Raw genomic sequence first — 9,584 nt, 5'->3', positions numbered from 1 at the left:
TGCTTGTGCTCTGTCTCTGTCTCTCTCTCAAAAAATGAATGAATTCAAAATGAATTTAAAAAATGAATAAACGTGTAAAAAATTTTAAAAAGTCAGTAAACAAACAAACAAACAAACAAACAAACAGGAAACCATGATCCAGAGTGAAGAAAAAAAAAGAAAAAGAAAGAAAGAAAGAAAAAGAGGAAAGAAAGAAAGGAAACAGTCAATAAAAGATGACCCAAATGTTGGGCTTAGCAGATACATATTTTAAAGCAGCTATTACAAATATATTTTAAAGGGAAATATGCTCAATAAATAAAACGAAATAGAAAATTTCAGCAGAGATATTAAAAAATGTGAAAGGAAACTAAATGGAAGTCTAGGAACTGAGGCCAAATAAAAAAGAGAAGAAAGAAAAAAGAAATCACCGGATGGCCTTAACAATAGGTTGGAGATGGCAGGAGAGTCCGTAAACGTGAAGACACGTCAATAGAAATTATTCACTCCGAAGAAGAGAGAAAAGTATGAAAGAAAAATGAACAAAGCTTCAGGGACAATATCAGGCAATTGGACATCCATATAATTGGAATCCTGGAAAGAGAAGAAGGTCATATTGAGGCAGAAAAAATTTAAGAAAATTACTGCTGAAAATTTCCCAGGTTTGATGAAAAACACCAACTTACAGGGATAAAATATTTACCCCAAGCAGGCGTAAGCGGAGGAAGAAACCCATCTAGCTCATCACGGTCGTGCTGTGAACACCAGAGATCAAGAAAAAAAAAATCTTGAAAGTGTCCAGAGCACAAAGACACATAACGTATTTGGAAACAGCACCCCAAATGCAGGCCGAATGGTCTATTAGCAATAATGATGGCCAGCGTGCTATGCAAGGCTGTGCGAAGACATCTTTAAGGTGTTGAAAGAAAAAAAACCCATCAGCCCCGATTTTATATCCATAAAAATACCCTTCAAAATCAGGGTGGAATATATTTCATTTTCAGGCAAACAAAAGCCGGGAGAATTTGTTGCCAGCCATCCTGCCATGCTAAGAGATGCTCAAGGACATCCTTTGGGCTGGAAAAAAATGATCCTTGATGGGAACTTGGGTCCACAGGAAGAAATAAAGAGCACTGGAAACAGCAAATAAGATTTTGTTTTCTTCTTAGAACTTACTTAAACAGTATTGACTATTTAAGGTAATAATAACAATGTTAGAGAAGGACTATTCATGCATGTTGAAGTAAAAATATGACAATCATATGGGAAGGGCGATGGGTAAATGGAATTTTTTTTAAGTTGGAGGAAAGAAATAGGAGACCACATGTACGGACAACTCTTAAAAGGTGTTTTGCTGTGAAATGGAGCTGGGATGGGAGGAGGTAACAGACAGGATTTGGGATCAAGAGAAAGGTGGGGTTTTTGTTGTTGCTGCTATTTATTTATTTATTTAATGAGGGGGAGAATACAAGCAGGGGAGGGACGGAGAGAAAGGGAGAGAGAATCCCAAGCAGGCTCCGTGCTGTCAGCGCAGAGCCTGACGTGGTTCTCGGTCTCATGAACGGTGAGATCATGACCTGAGCCAAAATCAAGAGTCGGCTGGACGCTTGACTGACTGAGCCATGAGGCGCCTTTTTTTTTTTTTTTTTAAGAGGGGAGAAGTACGAACACATTTGTGTGCTGAAGGGAATGGTTCACCGGAGAGGGGGAAGGTGATCGCCTGGAGAGATTTCTGGGAGGTGAGTGCTTGGGGTCTGCTGGGCGGGGGGGGGGGGGGGGGGGCTGTCCCAGCAGGAAGGCAAATCCTTGGGAGGGTGTGCTTTGGGGCCTGGGACATGTGGAGGTTCTCTTATGGTGGGTTTGGTGGGTTCGATTGCTCAGCAGAGCAGGACGATGCCTTCAGCTGGGAGGGAGGGTGGGGACCGGGCTAGGCTGTACCGGGGTCTTGGGGACCGTGACAGCCACTGTGGAACTGCATGATTGCCCAGCAGCAGTGAGCACCCATTCGAGGTCTGTGGTCACCAAGGGGACAGCAGTCCGTGTGGTCACCTGCTTTCTTCCCAGCCTCTGCAATTCCCGCGTGCAGAAGAAGAGCGGGCAGGGGGTTGAGTGAACCCCGTGGTGGCCTTGCCCAGCAAGGGTGACAACACTGCCAACGAGAAAAAGGGAGCCTGTGTGCAGTGTGGTGTCCACGCAGTGACCACGTAACTTAAGGTGGGTAAGAGGGGGAAGGAAGAGCCTGCAGGGGTGAGGGGCAATGAGGACAGATAGTATTCACGGCTGAAGGTCCCCAGAGGACCTAAGTTGTTGACGTCAGGATGCTATGCAGAGAGGATGAGCTTAAAGAAAAAGGAGGGGGTCCAGGAACGCAGTCAGCACCTCCACAGTGGGCTCCCACCTGTCCGTTTCCTCCGTCATCTCATTCCTTCCACCTCAGCCTGTCCCAGCCACTCCAGCCTCATTTCCCCCTTTCTCCTCTGCGAAGGGCCGAGGGCATCCATGCCACCAGGCTGCAAGCGGACGGTGCCCCAAGCCCTGCAAGTTCTCACACTCACTTCTTTTCCTTCTGCAGGTCTCTGCTCCAGTATCATTTTCTCAGCAAGGCCAGACTTCATCATCTTATTTAAAATTGCTCTCTGTATTTAAAAGTCTCTTATGGTTTGTCTCCCTCTCTTTTTTTTTTTTTTTATTATTTCTGCTTCCCTTCCCTTATGTTCATCTGTTTTGTATCTTAAATTCCACATATGAGTGAAATAATGTGATGTTTGTTTCTCTGACTGACTTATTTCACTTAGCATAATATACTGTATATAATAATATAATATAATATATAATACATGTTGCAAATGACAATATGTCATTCTTTTTGACTGCTGTGTAATATTCCATTGCGTATATATGTGCATATAAATACCACATCTTCTTTATCCATTCATCCATCGATGGACGTTTGGGCTCTTTCCACACTTTGGCTATTGTTGATAGTGCTGCTATAAACATTAGGGTGCACGTGCCCCTTCGAATCAGCACTCCTGTATCCTTTGGATGCCTAGTAGTGCAGTGATATAAAAACAGAGAGGAAGACAAACCATGAGAGACTCTTAAATACAGAGAGCAAACTGAGGGTTGCTGGTGGGGTGTTGGGTGGGTGATGGGCTAGATGGGTGATGGGCATTAAGGAGGACACTTGTTGGGATGAGCACTGGGTGTCATATGCAAGTGATGAATCACTAAATTCTATTCCTGAAACTATTATTACACTATATGTTAACTAACTTGGATTTAAATTTAAAAAGAGAGAGAGAGAGAATACAGAAAGGACTATGGAAATTCAGATAGTGGTGGGGCAGACACTTCCAGTGCAAGAAAAATAATGGGAATTTTATGAAAGAGCATAACATCTTTCCACATGTATCCTAATAACTTAGAAGGGTTAATAAAAAAAATAGAGTATTTTTGTTTCCAAAAAAAAAAAAAGTACCCTCCCCTCTCCCCCCTCCCCCCCCAGCCCTGCCCACACCACCCATATTGACACTCTGGATATTCTTTTTATTTATTTATTTATTTTTTAAATGTTTGTTTGTTTATTTATTTATTTATTGAAAAAAATTTAACGTTTATTATTGAGAGAGAGAGAGAGAGAGCGCACGAGCAAGGGAGGGTCAGAGAGTGGAGGAGACACAGACTCCGAAGCAGGCTCCAGGCTCCGGGGCTCTGCACAGAACCCGAAGTGAGGCTCAAACCTACAAACCATGAGATCACGACCTGAGCTGAAGTCGGTCGCTCGATCCACTGAGCCACCCAGGCACCCCATGGATATTCTTTAACGTACTCCATTTCTATTCTGCATAGTACTTGTCACCTTCTCACATGCACTGTAGAATGTACTCATTAATAACGTTCGTCTTCTCTCTGCCTACTGGAATGCGAGGTCTGTGAGGGCAGGGACCTTTGTTTTGTTTGGTTTTGCATCCCAAATACAATCTGCCTGGCTCATCAAATATTTATGCAATGAACATGTCTACAGAAAACACTGTTCTGGGGACCTGGGTGCCCCCTGAAAACATGATTCTTACTCAAGTCACTAACAAGACATACATGCATCTATCGTTTGTATTCAGCATTATTCTGGAGGTTCTAGCCAGCCATGTATATAACAAGACAAAGAAATGGAAGTTAAGAGTACTAGATAAAAGAAACAAAATCCCATTGTTTTCTTTTTTAATCTGTCAGCTAATGACTTACATAGAAAATCCAAGAGATTCTAGAGAAAAATTATCAGTGCTGTTAGAACAAATGAGAGAGTTTGCCAATTTTGTTGTATCAGCCAAAGATTTGCAGGACCTTATAGAAAAAATTATAAAACTCTGATCCAAGACAGAAGAAAATTTAAATAGATGAACTGCTATATCATGTTTGCGGATGGAAAGATTTGAAATTTCAATATTTTAGAAACTTTGGGCGGTTTTGGGGGGGGGGTGCAGGGTGCCTGGGTGGCTCAGTCGGTTAAGTTTCCATCTTTAGCTCAGGTCATGATCACAAGGACCGTGAGTTCAAGCCCCGCATAGGGCCCTGCGCTGACAGCTCCAAGCCTGGAGCCTGCTTCAGATTCTGTGTCTGCCCCTCTCTCTGCTCCTTTCCTGCTTGCGTGCTTTCTCTCTCTATGCCTCTCAAAAATGAATAAACATTAAAAAAATTTTAGAAACTTTTTATTATGGAAATTTCAGAATACACAAAAATATACAGAATCGTATGATGAATCTTTTTGTACCCATCACTCAGCATCTGTAACTGTCAATATCCTCCCAGATATCATATTATCCCATCTACAAACTTTTCAGCCTATGCCTGTAAATATAAGGACTGTTTTAAAAATATATAATCACAATATCATCGCCACACATTAAAAATTACCATTAACTTCTTTTTTTTTTTTTAATTTGCTTATTTGGGGACACCTGAGTGGGTCAGTCTATTAAGCATCAACTCTTGGTTTCAGCTCAGATCATCATCTTACGGTTTGTGAGCTCAAGCCTCACACTGGGCTCTATGCTGACACGACAGAGTCTGCTTGAGATTCTGTCTCTCCCTCTCTCTCCCAAAGTAAGTAAATAAACTTTAAAAATAAAATAAAATTTATTTATTTACAAGTAAGTCATCTCTACACCCAACATGGGGCTCAAACTCATGACCCCTCAAAATCAAGAGTCACATGCTTTGACTAAGCAGGCCAGGTGCCCCAACATCAATTTCTTAATATCATTCCATACGAGTCAGTATTTTAATTTCCAGTTGTTTCATCATTTTGATTTGTTGGAATCAGGGCCCATACAACATGCAATTGCTTGTTATACTGCATAAGTTTCTTAATCTGTAGGATCTCTTTTCATCTACTTTATCCTTTTTTTCTTCGAAATTTATTTGTTAAGGAAAACCAAGTTGTGTTTCCTACAAATCTTACCAGAATTTGGATTTTGCAAATTACATCCCATAGTGTTGTGTGACATGTTCCTCTGTCCTTCATTTTGCTTGCTCACTTTTTTTTTTTTAACTTATTTGAGAGAGAGAACGTGCATGTGCTCTAACACAGAAAGGGCCGAAGGAGAGAGAGAGAATCTTAAGCAGTCTCCATGCTCAGCGTGGAGCGCAACATGGGCCTGATACCGTGATCCTGGAATTATGACCCGAGCCAAAATCAAGAGTTGGACACTCAACTGACTAAGCCACCCAGGCGCCCCCAAGACTCCCTACTATTTTTAAAATGGTGATTCTGCTCAAATTAATGTACGTATTTGATGACATTCCAATAAAAATTCTGATTTCTTTCTTTCTTTCTTTCTTTCTTTCTTTCTTTCTTTCTTGTTGTGGAAAAACTGACCCTAAAATTTATAGTGAAGAATAAATGGCCAGAAAGAGTCAAGACAACTTTGAAAAGGTAGAAGGGATAGGGACACTCTCCTTAACAGATATCAGTAGTTAGTCTAAATTTGAAACATTTGAAAGTTGTCATAGAGGTTCAGGGGAATCCAGCTAGACCAATTGACTAGAATAAAGAGGGGGTTCGAATAAGACAAGAGTTGACATTACAAATCAAAGAGAAAGGGTGGAGCGTTCAATAAATAAAACTGTTGTTCTGCAAGGAAAAAGAAGTTGATCCTTACCTCAAACCATATACAAACCTAGATGTGAAAAGGCAAAGCTATAAAACTATTAGGAGAAAAACATAGGGGACTATAAAAGACACTAAACATGCAAAGATAAGCCACAGACAGGAGAAAACATCTTCAATTTACTTTCTTTTTTTGGAGGATTAGCATTCAAAATTTAAAAACAAAGAAACTCCTATTAATAAATAAGGGAAAGATGAGCAACCAAATAGTAAACAAGCAAAGCACATATAAGACAGTTCACAGCATATTAAACTCCAGACAACTAGTAAGTGTATAAAAATGCTCACCCTCATCGATAATTAAGGAACTACATATGAAAATTATAATGAGACCCCATTTCATCCCTGAAGACCAGGGGGGAAATGGTTAAGTCTGGTAAATAGTCAATGTGGACAAAGCTGTGGGGGTACGATCACAGCACCACGCGCAGGGCATGTAAATTGATGAAATCATTTTTGGAAAGCAAATTGCAAATTCCCACTAGAGTTGAAGACAGGTATTCCTTATGCGCCATACACCTGTCACATGCCCCTCCAGCTGCCACGCTTCAGCATTCTCTACCCAGCCCTATGCCTCCCGGGGGCTGAGCTTAACAGGCTGCGATGCCCTTGGGCTTGGGGTCACCAGCGGGCAGCCTGGCAGGAGGTCAGAAAGAAGGAGAGAGGGGAGGCTGGCTGGATCAGTCTGAGGAGCGTGCACCTCTTGATCTTGGGTTGTGAGTTCGAGCCCCACGGTGGGTATAGAGATCACTTAAAAATAAAATCTTCAAAAAGAGAGAGAGAGAAAGAAGGAGAGAGTGGTCAGGGACAGCTCCAGCCTGCTGCATCCTCTGAAGATGGCCATCTCCACGCAATTTCTTTCTTTCCTGATTCTAGCAAGCCTTCCTTTCCACATTCCTTTGTCCTCAGGGTGGTAACAGCTGATCTGCTGTCAGCCCCGGAGTTGCTGCCCCGTCCCTTACGATTTCCTTGTGACCTGTCTTTCCTCTATGAAACCCTCCCCGAGATAGTCTCTTCTACAGGTGCCATCTACTTCTACCAGAGTTCTGCCTGAAACAACCCTTAAACCCAGGAAATCTGCTTCTTGGTGTTCTCCCTGGAGACACTCTTAGGTGCGGTTTCAGGTTGGGATGATGTACAAGAATTATGAATTGCAGCCCTGTCTGTAATAGGAAAGAGTAGAAGTGATCTAACTGTCCTTTAGGAGGAGAAGAGACAAACATGATGTGGTTTCTTCCTGGAATGGAACGCAATGTAGAAGTTAAAAGGAATGAACCAGAAGGTCCCACCTCATGTCCGTTAGGATGGCTACTATTGAGAAAACAAAAATAAAAACCAACAGAAAATGGCAGGTGTTGACAAGGCTGTGAGAAAACTGGAACCCCTGTGCACTGTTGCTGGGAATGTAAAATGGTGCAGCCACTATGGAAAAAACAGTCTAACGGTTCTTTAAAAAATTAAAAATAGAATTATCATATGGTCCAGCAATTCCACCTCTGGGTGTATATGCAAAAGAATTGACGGCACAATCGCAGAGAGATATTTGTACACCCGTTGCTATGGAGTGAGTGTTTGGGTCCCCTCAAAATTCCTATGGGGAATTTCCTATCAGGGAAACCCGATCCCCAGGGTGATGGTATTAGGAGGTGGGGGCGTAAGAAGTGATTAGACAGCGAGGGTGGAGCCCTTGTGAGTGGGATCCGTGCCCTCACGAAAGACCCAGAGAGTTGGGGCGCCTGGTTGGCTCAGTCGCTTAAGCGTCACACTCTTGATTTTGGCTCAGGTCGCGATCTCACGGTCCGGGAGACTGAGCCCAATGTCGGGCTCTGTGCTGACAGCGTGGAGCCTGCTTGGGATTCTCTCTCCCTCTCTCTCTGCCCCTTCCCTGCCTGCACTCTCTCTCTCAAAATAAATAAATAAACTTTTAAAAAATACTAAAAAAAAAAAAGACCCAGAGAGCTCCCTGACCCCTTCCACCAGGTGCACGCTGAGAAGACATCATCCAGGAGCCAAGGAGGACGTCCTCACAAGACATTAAGTTTGCTGGCACCTCGCTCTTGGACTTCAGCCTCCAGAACTGTGAGAAATAAGTTTCTGTTGCTCATAAGTCGCCTAGTCTGTGGTAATTTGTTAGACCAGCCTGAACGGACTGAGATAGAGCAGGGCCTCTACGACATATTTGCACACCCGCACTCACAGTGGCATGATTCACAACAGGCAAAAGGTGAAGCAACCCCAGTGTCCACCGATGGGCGAATGGTGGTGTGGGCGTACAATGGAATATTATTCAGCCTTAAAAGGGAAGGAAACTCTGGGGGCGCCTGGGTGGCTCAGTCGGCATCCGACTCTTAATTTTGGCTCAGGTTGTGATCCCATGGTCGTGGGATCGAGCCCCACATCGGAGCCTGCTTGGGAATCTCTCTCTCCCTCTCTCCACCCAGGGAATGGGGAGTGACTGTGTAATGAGTAGTTTCAGTTTGGCGGGGGGGGGGGGGGGGGATGAGAAAGTTCTGGAGCTAGATGGTGATGATGGTTGTACCACATAAAGGTTCCTGATGCCAAAGAACTAACTGTGTACTTAAAAATGGTTAAGATGGACAATCTTAGGGGAGCCTGGGTGACTCAGTAGGTTGAGTGTCCAATTTCAGCTCAGGTCAGGATCTCACAGTTCATGAGTTCGAGCCCCGCATCAGGCTCTCTGCTGTCAGCACAGAGCCGCTTTGGATCCTCTATTCCCTCCTCTCTCTGCCCCACCCCCAGTCTCTCAAAATAAATGAATTTTAAAAATGGTCAATTTTATGTTATATATATTTTACCACAATTGTTAAAAAACCAAATGTTGAGTGCAAAGATGAGATTTCCAAAAGGAACCCTACAATATGCCATTTATGTAAACTATCTCAATATTCAAAACAAATTTTACTGATGGTTGTGTGCATAGGTCCTATTAAATGAACCATACAAATTTGTCACGGGAGGAGTGAAAACGGTCAAGTATGGCAATTTCAGATAGTTCACACCTAATAAAAATACACATCTTGCATGGTAACCCCAGGAGAGGGGTAGCTTTGGGAGAGGGCCAGGGGAGGGTGGCTTTAGCTCTCTGTCTGACATGTTATTTTTATTTTTTTTTATTTAAAAAAATTTTTTTAACGTTTATTTTTATTTTGGGGACAGAGAGAGACAGAGCATGAACGGGGGAGGGGCAGAGAGAGAGAGGGAGACACAGAATCGGAAACAGGCTCCAGGCTCCAAGCCATCAGCCCAGAGCCCGACGCGGGGCTCGAACTCACGGACCGTGAGATCGTGACCTGAGCTGAAGTCGGACGCTTAACCGACTGAGACACCCAGGCGCCCCTGACATGTTATTTTTAAAATGAATAAATAAAGATCTGAAGGCAACGTGGCAAAATGTTAGCATTGCCGACCTCAATCA

The 9,584-nt window shown here is 43.1% G+C and overlaps 1 long non-coding RNA gene across 1 annotated transcript; it reads left to right on the top strand.

The window, feature by feature from the left end:
• Positions 1 to 1,420: 1,420 nt before the first annotated feature.
• On the top strand, positions 1,421 to 3,106 carry LOC128313715 (uncharacterized). Its single transcript, XR_008294775.1, has 3 exons — positions 1,421 to 1,718; positions 2,044 to 2,193; positions 2,552 to 3,106. It is a non-coding gene; the product is annotated as an uncharacterized LOC128313715 (long non-coding RNA).
• The last annotated feature ends 6,478 nt before the right edge of the window (positions 3,107 to 9,584 follow it).

Source organism: Acinonyx jubatus, chromosome E3 (assembly GCF_027475565.1).
Source record: "Acinonyx jubatus isolate Ajub_Pintada_27869175 chromosome E3, VMU_Ajub_asm_v1.0, whole genome shotgun sequence".
In the NCBI taxonomy this organism is placed as follows: domain Eukaryota; kingdom Metazoa; phylum Chordata; class Mammalia; order Carnivora; family Felidae; genus Acinonyx; species Acinonyx jubatus.
The sequence above is the reverse complement of the archived record's forward strand: the minus strand, read 5'-3'. Positions and strand labels throughout refer to the sequence as shown.